Below are 11,983 nucleotides of genomic sequence, written 5' to 3' on the forward strand. Positions count from 1 at the left end.
TTGATTCCTGCCTTCTTCACCATCCACACCAGGTGTGACAACAGGAAAGGTACACTGGCGAGACAGAGGTTTCATTGACCCTGCTTTGACCACCGGGCTTCTACCAGAGTGATGTTGCTTCTGAGTGAATTCCAAGCTTTGCTTTGTGGAAATTGAGCCATTTGATGTTGCATTGTGGCTGAACAATGATTCATTAGGCAGACGGGTGCTGTTTTCATTCCGAGAAAACCCAGGAACCACATCAGTATCATCAGCAAAACTCTCAAATTTGTTGCTAGTTGGAATGTTATATAGGCCAGTCTTATCGTAGTGTGTAGAGTATGCAGCTTGAAAAGGAGGCGACAAGTCTTTGCTGTTGCTCCCACGATGTGGTGCATGATCTTTTCCACAAGCTGATTGTTGATGTCCACCCTGGTGTTGACCCATAGGTCTGGAAGAAAGGTTGGTGCGGGCCTGTTGACCATGATGGTTATATATTGATGATCCAGGTTGTGAGCGATGGTGGTATTTCTCATGACTATTGTTATCCCTACTCTTTTGACGCTGGGCACTATTTATAAAGAATCTGCTCCTTTGTAATCTTGGAGGATGTGATATATTAACACCAGATGGACTAGGTGGAGGTGACCTATCCAATGAGGCAGAATCACACCGAGATATATCTTGGAGACCATGGGATTTGCAAACTGCTGACAAAAAGTCAACTTGCAGTTGGAGGGATCGTAGCTCCACTTCCTTTTTGACCAGCGCACTTTTCAAGGAGACTACTTCTTTGTCCTTATTTCCGAGTATGATCTTATCATGAACACGCTGGTCTTGGAGACTCTTGTAATCCCTACGCAACTGTCGGAGCTGATTCAGGAGTTGCTCATTCTCCATTAGAATGACCGTATTGATACTTGATTTTTCCTTTAGGTCTTCCCTGAGAACTTTCAACTGTTTGGAAGAAGAAGCACACTCCACGCAAGTAGATGGTCGGCTATCATTGGTATTATGTAGAGCATCATTTGCTCCCACTTCACGACTACTGTCTCCCGGGCACAGAGAATCCTTCTTCCCATCTGCACATTCACAACCAGCAACTGGTGGGTAATCATTGTGGTCGCTGACAAGAGTAGCCATTATGGATTCAGTTTGGGTGGCATGTTCTTGAACATTAGGTGCTTCTCCACTGCTGTCCTTAGATTTGTTAGTAACATCAGGCTGTTCCAGCGAGATAGAAAGACGTAGCAGACCATTGATGGAGGAGCGAGGGCTAGGAGTTGTGGAATGAGCATCTCCCGGGCACGTCAAGAAGTCTAACTCTGTTTCAAATTGATCTTCTGTAAAGGCTTCTCTGGATGGATGACTTGGCGAGAACTCACTGCGCTTGTCATGGGAAGACTTGTCTTGAGGGTGTAAACTGGCAGGCAAGGGTTGAGCTACACTCGAGCATGTCAGGAAGTCCAGGTCTGAGCCTGATTGCTCTTCAGTATTGGACTGGCTTGGCAGGGAACACTCGCTGTTAACAGATGTGGTTGAATTTGTGGCAGACTTACATGTAATAGCAGAACACGACACACAAGTGAAAGGGGCATTCTTGTCATTGATAAGCTGTGCTAAATCTTGGTCCAGCAGCCCTGTACACTCAAAGTGAATCCATATGTTGCATACATGACATTGGATCGTATAGTAGCATGCGTGTGTCTTGCAGATGGGGCACAACAGATTCAGCTCGTCAGGGGAACACTCGCATACCTTGGCTGTAGCATTAACTCCAATTTTCTGTGGTGAGCTTGCTATCCTGTAGATTTCATCCATGAGGCAATTTAAGCTTACTCTTATAGAGGAGTCAGATGTGACATCGCTAACTTGTAGGTCGACTTCTTGGAGAAGGGAAGACTTGAGCTCGTTGAGCAAGTGAAATTGTTTGCCACTGACAAACATGTGGTGGGTCTCCTCAAAGAATAAGATGGATAACTTCTTTACCTTTCCTGCATCTCCACTTTTTTTCTTATTGTAGATTTCGAAGCCACAGCTCACTTGGCCACGATATGGAACGGCCATGTGTGCTGGGTTGAAAGAAGGATTTCTAACCAGAGAGTCACAAACAATATTTTTCATTCTTGCGTACAGATCATTTTCGAGTGCTACGTTTACAAATTTATGACCACCTTTTGTACGACCCTCTGAAGAAATTAGAAAGTCCATGGGCTCAGCAGAATTTGAGGGTGTACATGGAGTTGACATGATGAATGTTGTGCGTTTGACAGATAAATTGCCACAGAGATATTGTAAAAATCTCTGACAAAATTAACGTAGATAATGAGTAAGTGGAGTACTAAACAAGGACGATAGACAGTACAGTATAGCACCTTCAAATCAAGATGATGGAATCTGGGCTATTTTCAGCAGACACAACAGGCTTGGATGAACAGTACACTCCACAGGTACAGCTACATACAAAGCAGGATGAAGGGAGACTACATACATTACATGTACATACAGCAACAGTTACGTTGGATTGACAGATGCAGTACAATACACTCACAATATCTGACGTGACAGTTACATGTATACCTTACACCATGCAGAACAGGAAACAGGGCCACATGAACCAAGTCATGAACAATAGATGCCCAGACTCTCTTTCAGGAGGAATCTCTAATCCGCGCTCCCTCCTGACCTATTATCTAGGAGAGCAATTTAGCACAGGATGTTCTTAGAAATCGGGGCTCACGCACGTCTTTTGATTTGACTATTCAATACTTTCAAAGGTTCCGATATTTATTTCTTTTTACATTTTACTTTTTTGTGGGTGACCCAGGTAAAAAGAAAACAGTTAGCCCCCCCCCCCCCTACATAAAAATCCGGCATCCACCCAGGGTCTCCCCAGCTCGTAGCACTATCCGTAGTAAAAAAAAGAATAATTTGTTCAGATAACATGATGTACAATATATAAAGGCCTGGTCACACCGCCCGAGCGGTGTTGGAGCGAAGATAAAAAAAATCATCACCGCTCGCTACTGTTCACCATTTCGATTTCGATTTTTTTTTTTTTTCGATTATTGTTTTCGATTCCCCAATTTTGTGAGCGAAATTCGATCCTCTCTCCCTACCGCTTCAAGACCGCTCCAGCAACGCTCGGGTGGTGTGACCAAGCCTTAAAAAAATTAATATTCAACCCGTTATCGTCATCATTTTCATTTCTACTCTCTAAAGTCGTTTTAAAATCTCCTTGATAGTGAAGTCAATGCAGCAACTAACAAGTCGGTCTGATCGAATTTGTTAATGTAACTGGCAGATGTCCCGCCCTATCCCTTTCTTTCTTTTCCTCAAAACATCTGATATTGCTGTACATACTCCGTTTACATTTTCTATTACCAATGGTTGGATTTAGTAAAGGAAAAACATCCACTTTGAAAAAAGAGATAAATCTTTAAAGGAATAAAGCGTTATTATCAGCACTTTTAATTATCACATTTTTTGCTTCTTCCTATTTTATTCGAGGAGAATATTGAACGATTCATATCTTTGTAATAAGTTTGAATATGATACTGATAAGCATAACAATGTCAATCATTTCTTTAAAAATGGTTTGGGTTATAAAAAGACAAACGGATATGACCCGTTATTTACCAGATCTTAAGTTTATGAAGAGAGAGTTTGGCTGCAGAAGAAATGCAATTGATATGATCACAACAATTATTTTTGAATAATAATCATAATGATGATGATTCTGATCGCAATAACATTAAAGGGATTAAAGGAAAATATTCATGTCTTTATACATAGAGTAGAATTCACTGAGCAAAATGCCGAAAATTTCATCAAAATCGGATAACAAATTGTAAAGTTATTAAAATTTAAAATTTAGTAATATTTTGTGAAAAAGAGTCGTCATGAATATTCATTAGGTGGGCTGGTGATGTTACATCCCCACTTTCCGTTTTATTATGTTATTACATAAAATCATAATTATTTCATTATTTCATACTTGTGTGAATAATATGTCTCCCTTATAATGAAATAAATATCTAATGCAGTATTCAGTTGTCTAATATCTAATGCATTAAATCAGTTGTCAATTCAATTTTTCTAGTGCTTGGAGGAAAAAAGATTGAATGAACCTAATTTCATATAATAAAATACAAAAGAACAAGTGGAGATGTTACATCATCAGCCCACCTAATGAATATTCATGACGACTGTTTTCACAAAATATTGCTAAACTTTAAAATTCAATAACTTTGTTATTTTGTTATCCGATTTTGATGAAAATTTTCAGTATTTTGCTCAGTGAATTATGCTCTATTTATAAAAAAAAATATAAATACTTTCAGCCCAGACAATCCCGTTAATAATAATAAGAAGAAGGTGAAGGAGAAGGATAATGATAATAATAATTACAATAACAAAAATGATAATAATGATTATGATAATAGTCATACTAATAATGATAATAATAATAATAATAATAACAATAATAAATGAATAAATAAATAATTAGTGTGATGATTGTAGTTAGCAGACGAGAGTTGGAAATGCCAGCCTTCTTTACTCATATATTCATAGCGAGAACAATTTTTTGAGAATGCTAAAAACAAAGTATAAAACCTGTGTATTGCTACACACAACCGTTATATCACACATGTCTATAGGGGAAATCTTGATTCAGATCGCGGCAATATCCGAAATCAACTCTTCAAAATAATGATGCAAAAATACAATTTTACTAAAAAAATGTCTATGTAAACCACGATATTTTTTATATGACAAAATAAATTGTGAATTCCTTACCAGTATAACAACATAAAAAACACAGAACATGGTGTTGATTTTCTGGCTGTAAAATTGGTTAAACAAAAAAGTTACTTGGGCACGTGTACGTGCCAATGGCATTAGAGGCCTAAGGGCACAAATAGCTGCCAATGGCTCTTAAAGAGTTAAAATAAATATAGAATCAATCTTGTTAGAAAAAGATGTATATCATATATTTTGAGAACAAATTGAATCGATTTAGAATTTAGTCATGAAAATGTTTTCCGTCTTTTTTGTTAAGAGTTGTGAAATGTATGAATGCGTTGATCACAGTATATGTACATTCAAACCAAGCTTTGTAATTATGGGGTAATTTGATTTGATATCGCTCTTTAATTTATGATTATGAATGTAATATTTTACTATATTCAATTTTGTTGATGAGAGAAGAGAATAAAATATTATTTTAAAAAAATGCAGCGCAGTGCATGCATGTTGACCGGCTGGTTAGATATTCAATATTCAAACGGTGAAGATGGACAGTATGATATTCAGGTTCGATATAAAAATGCGTGTGAATTTGGACCAATATTTGATATTCTATATTTAAAAAAGAATAAGGGTTTTGAAGGCTAGCTAGGGGGTTTAACATGTAAAGCGCGTGTCGGGCAATCATAAAAACACTGGCATGCCCAAGTGCGAGAAGACTTTTGGAGGACCAACTTTAATAAATAAAATATAACATAACATTTTTTTTTTTTTTGAGGGGCCCAACTAGGATATCCCGAGGGCCTAGACGAGGCAATCAGATATCATAACTTGTAGAACTCGACTCGATAAACACTCGCTTGATCCGGCGCATGGGCTCAAATTAACAAAATTAAAGAAATAAAGGACTATCTAAAGCATTCTTAACTTGAAATAATATTTTTTTTCAAGGGGCCCAAGGGATAACTTTACGGCCAAGCTGGGGCAACCAGGTATTCTAACTTGTAGAAATTGGCGCGGGCAATCAGATTAGTACTAGCTTGACCCGATGCATGAGCATTTAGGGGGCTCAAAATAACAAAATTAAAGGAATAAAGGGTTATTTTAAGCATTAAAAAAAGTAATTTTCAAGGGGCCCCAGGGATATCTTGACGGCCAAGCCGGGGCAACCAGGTATTCTAACTTGTAGAAATTGGCGCGGGCAATCAGATTAGTACTAGCTTGACCCGATGCATGAACATTTAGTGGGCTAAAAATAACAAAATTAAAGGAATAAAGGGTTATTTTAAGCATTAAAATAAGTAATTTTCAAGGGGTCCCCAGGAATATCCCGACGGCCTAGCCGGGGTAACCAGGTATCCTAACTTGTAGAACTTGATTCGGGCAACCAGATAAACACTAACTTGACCCATTGCATGCACATTTAGGGGCTAAAAATTAACAAAATATTTGAACATTTTTTTTAATTAAAAAAAGGATTTTTTTTTTTCATTGGAACCCGGGGATATCCCGACGGCTTACTTAGGGTAACCAGGTATTCTAACTTGTAAAACTAGACTCGGACAACCAAATAAAAATTACCATGACCCTGCACATGCACATTTAGGGGGCTCAAATTAACAAAATTAAAGAAATAAAGGCATGCACTGTATAACGATCTAAACGTAGAGGGCGCTCTTTAATATACTTGAAAGAAAGGACAAGTCGGCTCAGAGACGAGCGGAAACCGTATTCGATATGGCTGTTGGCTGTGAGAAAACCAAAATCACAGAGCAGTAAGTGGAACGCGAGTTTTCGATTTCGTTTTCGCTGTGTGCGTTTTTCCAAACAGAATCACCGAGCGGAAAGCCTATTCTTATTTTTTATGATATATAAAACACAAATCTAGAATGAGAAATCAGAAACAGCCCCAAAGTATTTCTGATTTAGATTTTCTGTTTTTCATCTAAAAGAACGAAATCACAACAAGTTTTTATCGTTGTGATTTAGTTTTTGTGTTTTCAAAGACCGAACCGCGGTGCTGATTTCCGTTTTTGCTCTGCGATGATTGGAAAGGAAAAACGAATTATCCATTAGTACCCTGATTTGGCTGCCCGGTTCTGAGCTCGTTCAAGCCGTTGGATGTTTGCCGAAGGTGTACCAACTAACAGAGAGTTTGCATATTCAATTCTTGATGTAATCAAATCTCTCACAGCATGCTTACATGCATCCTTATACGAGCTTTATATGAGAGATGAAAGGGATAAAACACGGCGACTTATCTTCAATAGGTGTGATAATGTACACCTTCATGTCTGACATGGGTTATGTATACAAACCAAAAAGCTGCGGACTGACTACCGATCCCTGTGGAACACCCAAATGGAGGGAAACTGATTCTGAGAACTTATTCGCGACCTTTAGCCTGAAACTACGATTATACGACAGGTAAGAATCGAACCGAGATTTCACACTCCCATAGATGCCGAATTGACAAGTGAGACGATTCAGTAAAAATTCATGGTCGACGGAGTCAAATGCAGCAGAGAGGTCTAGAAAGAAAACAAAGTTTGTTGCCTATCGCTCGTCGCTCGAAGTATGTCATGATGAACTATAAGAAAACAGTCTCTGTACTATGGTCACGTCGGTAGGCTGACTGATTTTGAACATTCAGATAATTTGTATCCAGATAGTCCACGATTTGGGACAAAGCAGCCATCTTGATGATTTTGGAAACAAATGAAACATTAGAGATATGTCAGTAATTTTTCAAATTTCAAAGTTGTGGTGGGAATCAACATATACCACCAACCTTTGACCTTAGTCATGTGACTTGAAACCTAAATAGACAAGAAGTTTATTATAACTTGATCACCCTTATGTTCAAGTTTTGCGAACTAGGTTCGTATACTTTCCAAGCTATAATGACATTTCAAAAACTTAACCTTGATTCCCCAACACGATCTAAGTTCATTGACCCTAAATGACCTTTAGTAATGCTTGATGACCATTATGTCCAAATTTCACAAACTAGACCTATCTACCTTTAACATGATTAAAGGTTGTGATGAAATTTCAAAAACTTAACCACTGGTGAAGATTTTATGTTGACGCCGCCGCACAGTGGGCCAGAATGAGTTGAAAGTGCGCCAAAATTATATTCCGTATTAGATTTTTATTTTAACATGTTCATTATGGGTAATTTGGGGCGTAGAATCGAATGAACATAATTTAAAGCCGATATGACGTCACCTTGATACCAAATTTTGATTGGCTACTTAAAACCTAGCTGTGAAAAGACAAATTACGCTAAACAATGTGTAGTATATAAACTTTGTGTTATGTGCTACTTTAAGATTGACCAGAGTGAATGTTGGTTTATGCTTCTCACATTCCTAAAAAGTGTGTATGAGATGCCGAAAATTATTTTATGGCATCAAAACGATAATTAATAAATTTATATAAAAAAAAGCCTTTAAAATCTGAAAATATCAACCGTGCTTTATCGAGCTGTGTTGACTTGTGAAAAACACAGAGTATATAACACCACGAATGTATCACTATGAGGAGTGTTTTTGGCTGAAATTATTCTACAAGTAAGTTTTATCTCTGGGAGAGTTGTGGATATAGCCCTTATTTGCGTTGGCAACCTTTATTTTGTTTACATTATGCCCGGAATTCATGTAATTTTCATGGAATGGAAGGGGAATCGTCCTAGCCTTGCAAAAGCGTACGGCAATGTACACCCATACGGTGCGCTACGATGACTGCGCGGTATAAAAATGACCGTTTTTGAACAGGTTTTTGGGGTGTTGTGTCAAGTAAAATCGGCTCTCACATGAAAACGGGCAAAAACGGGCAGCTAAATTTGGTATCGATTTAAAGCTTAGACATCGGAAAAAATTATGCTTATAGAATTTAGACGGAAAACCACGGAAATCTAAACGTTTCTAATGTAAATGCAAAAAAATGGATTTTCAGCCTATTTCGAGGAATAATCATCCTATTAACCACCTGAAAGGTGTCTTTATCTACTTTGAACCCTTTCACACTAAAAATGAATATATCAGGATTATGTGGGAGCCCTTTCAGATTCCTACATGAAAAACCTCTTGTGAAATGGCCTGTTTTTCAACTAGGTTGTCATATACGCGACATTTCGCAAAATGTCACATTTTACGATTTGAGGTAGGAAATTAACAACCTTTATGCAAATTCCAGAATGAAATATTTTGCTGAAGCATTCTTCAAAGTGTTGTCTTTCAGCTGGGCATGACAAAAAATAAAAATCAGAAATTGCCCAAAATGACTTTTGGCGCACTTTTGTTTCACCCCGGCCCACTGTGCGCCGTCACTGCCGTGTCAAAAGCGGCGACTATAGTCTTGCTCTGCTATGCAGACGAAACAAAATGAATAAAACGGTAAAAACGCCGCGGGGTAATTGTGACTGAGGTATAAGATATTAATGGTTTCATGCTATAACTAGATATATCCCAATTGGAAATGTACTTTTTCATCTAGCAATTTGCTATTGGAATATATATATGTATACTTGCTTCAAAACGTGTCATTTATTCCTCTAGTTGGCATGCAAGTTTGAAATATGTTTCATGTTCTATTTTCTTATAGGTAAATACTTACAATCTAAAGATGAACTGAGCAACCAAGAGGCAGTACCCGGCGATTCAGGTAAACTAGAAATACTGTCTTTTTCATTTCTTAGCCTTCCTTTTCGAAATTTATGGACGTTTCTCTTTTCTTTAATAAAAAAATTGCACTACGATCAAGCAGATATTCATCATCATGAATATATCCCCATTCCATTTTACATAATACTACTACTAATAATAATTAGACTGATATCGCGCCAAATCCACTCTGTAGAGTGCTCAAGGCGCTTTTTAGGAAATTATAAAAGAAATTAAGAATTAAAGAGAAATGTTTTAAGGTAATGTTTGAAAGTTTCAGAGGTCAAGCACTATTTGATGTTTTCAGGGAGGCTATTCCATAACTTAGAAGATTAGTAAACAAATGATCCCCCCCCCCCATCTACCTCTCTTCATTGTTCTTATACAATCGATGACTTATCACTTAGTGGTGCCGTATTTTTCTTCTGCAATTTTATCTTATTTTTGTATTATTTTTAACACTTTTTGATGCACTTTCTATTTTAGATTCTTTTTAAGGACGTTCCACAGTTAAAATGAAGTCCATGTCATTTTCACCAAATTTTGCAGAGAGTTACGTTGGTATCTAAACATTATGAAAATGCAAAAAAATAATATAGGTTCATGTGCTTATTTTTTTTCTACGGGTCTTCAAAGTCGCCGTATTTGAATGATATGAAATGTTGCGCAATCAAGAGAATTATGCCTCTCTTAGACCTCACAAATTCACCAAATGAGTTTAAGTCATCTTTACTCAGTGGATAACGCATCAAACTTCATCAAACTTTCAGAATGTGTAACTTAGTAGATACCAAAGTAAGAGAAAGCCTTTTAATTAGTAAAACTATATCTATTTGGAGTCAGCAGCGCCCTCATTTGGCAAAAATGGTGCAAAAACTCGGAAAAAACAAATCTTCAAAGAGTGACGTGAATCTATTCAAAAATCAAAAAATATATATTTTGTAAGCTGCACTTTTTTCAAAATCCACGTCATTTTCATCAAATTCTGCTAAATTGTAGATGGTGTAGGGAAGTTAACAATATGGGGTCCATGTGCTCGTTTTTTTAACTATGAGTGTCTAAAGTGATGCAAGTTGGCTTGAAAATCGCCTAAAGTGCGCCGAAAACGTGCAAAAGTCTAATAATACCGTCTAAAATGCGAATGGTTCCGTAGTTCACTCCCAAAAATTCAAAATCCATGTCATTTTCATCATACTCTCTAAATTTGTAGAGGAAAATATTCTAAAGCCGTTAAAATATTTAAAATATAGAGTCCGTGTGCTTGTTTTTTTAATTATCAGGGTCCAAACTGTTGCGAGTTGGCTTGAAAATCGCCTAAAGTGCGCCGAATTCGCCGAAAGCGTGCAAAAGTCTAATAATACCGTCTAAAATGCGAATGGTCTTGTATTTCGCTCCCAAACATTCAAAATCCATGTCATTTTCATCATACTCTCTAAATTTGTAAAGGAATATATTCTAAAGCCGTTAAAATATAAAAAATATAGGGTCCATGTGCTAATTTTTTAGTTATCAGTGTCCAAACTGTTGCGAGTTGGCTTGAAAATCGCCTAAATGCGCCGAAAACGTGCAAAGGTATAATAATACCGTCTAAAATGCGAATAGGGCCGAATTTTGCTCCCAAACATTCAAAATCCATGTCATTTTCATCATACTCTCTGAATTTGTAGAGGAATATATTTTAAAGCCGTTAAAATAAATAAATAATAAATAAATAAATAAATAAATAATAAATAAATAAATAAATATTAAATAAATAATAAATAAATAATAACAATAATAAATAATAAATAATAAATAATAAGTAAATAAATAAATAAATAAATAAATAAATAAATAAATAAAATTAAAAAAAATATAGGGTCTATGTGCTCGTTTTTTAGTTATCAGTGTCCAAACTGTTGCGAGTTGGCTTGAAAATCGCCTTAATGCGCCGGAAACGTGCAAAAGTCTAATAATACCGTCTAAAATGCGAATGGTTCCCGTATTTTGCCCCCAAACATTCAAAATCCATGTCATTTTCATCATACTCTCTGAATTTGTAGAGGAATATATTCTAAAGCCGTTAAAAAAAATATATATATAGGGTCCATGTGCTCGTTTTTAAACTATCAGTGTCCAAAGTGTTGCAAGTTGGCTTGAAAATATTGAAATCCACCTAAAATGCGCCGAAAACGTGCAAAAGTCTAGTAATAGTACCGTCTAAAATGCAAATAGGTCCGTAGTTTTGCTCCCAAACATTCAAAATCCATGTCATTTTCATCATACTCTCTAGATTTACAGAAGAATAAATTCTGATGACGTTAAAATATGAAAAACATGGGGTCCATGTGCTCATTTTTAAGCTATTAGTGTCTAAACCGTTGCGAGTTGGCTTGAAACACCCTAAAATGCGCCGAAATCAAGTAAAAGTCTGATAATACCGTCCAAAGTGTCTAAAATACGAATGGTTCCGTAGTTCTGCTCCCAAACATTCAAAACCCATGTCATTTTCATTATACTCTCTAGATTTGTAGAAGAATATATTCTGAAGAAGTTAAGACATTTAAATTATGGGGTCCAGGTGCTCGTTTTCAAATTATCAGTGTCCA

This window comes from Lytechinus pictus, chromosome 6 (genome assembly GCF_037042905.1).
Source record: "Lytechinus pictus isolate F3 Inbred chromosome 6, Lp3.0, whole genome shotgun sequence".
In the NCBI taxonomy this organism is placed as follows: domain Eukaryota; kingdom Metazoa; phylum Echinodermata; class Echinoidea; order Temnopleuroida; family Toxopneustidae; genus Lytechinus; species Lytechinus pictus.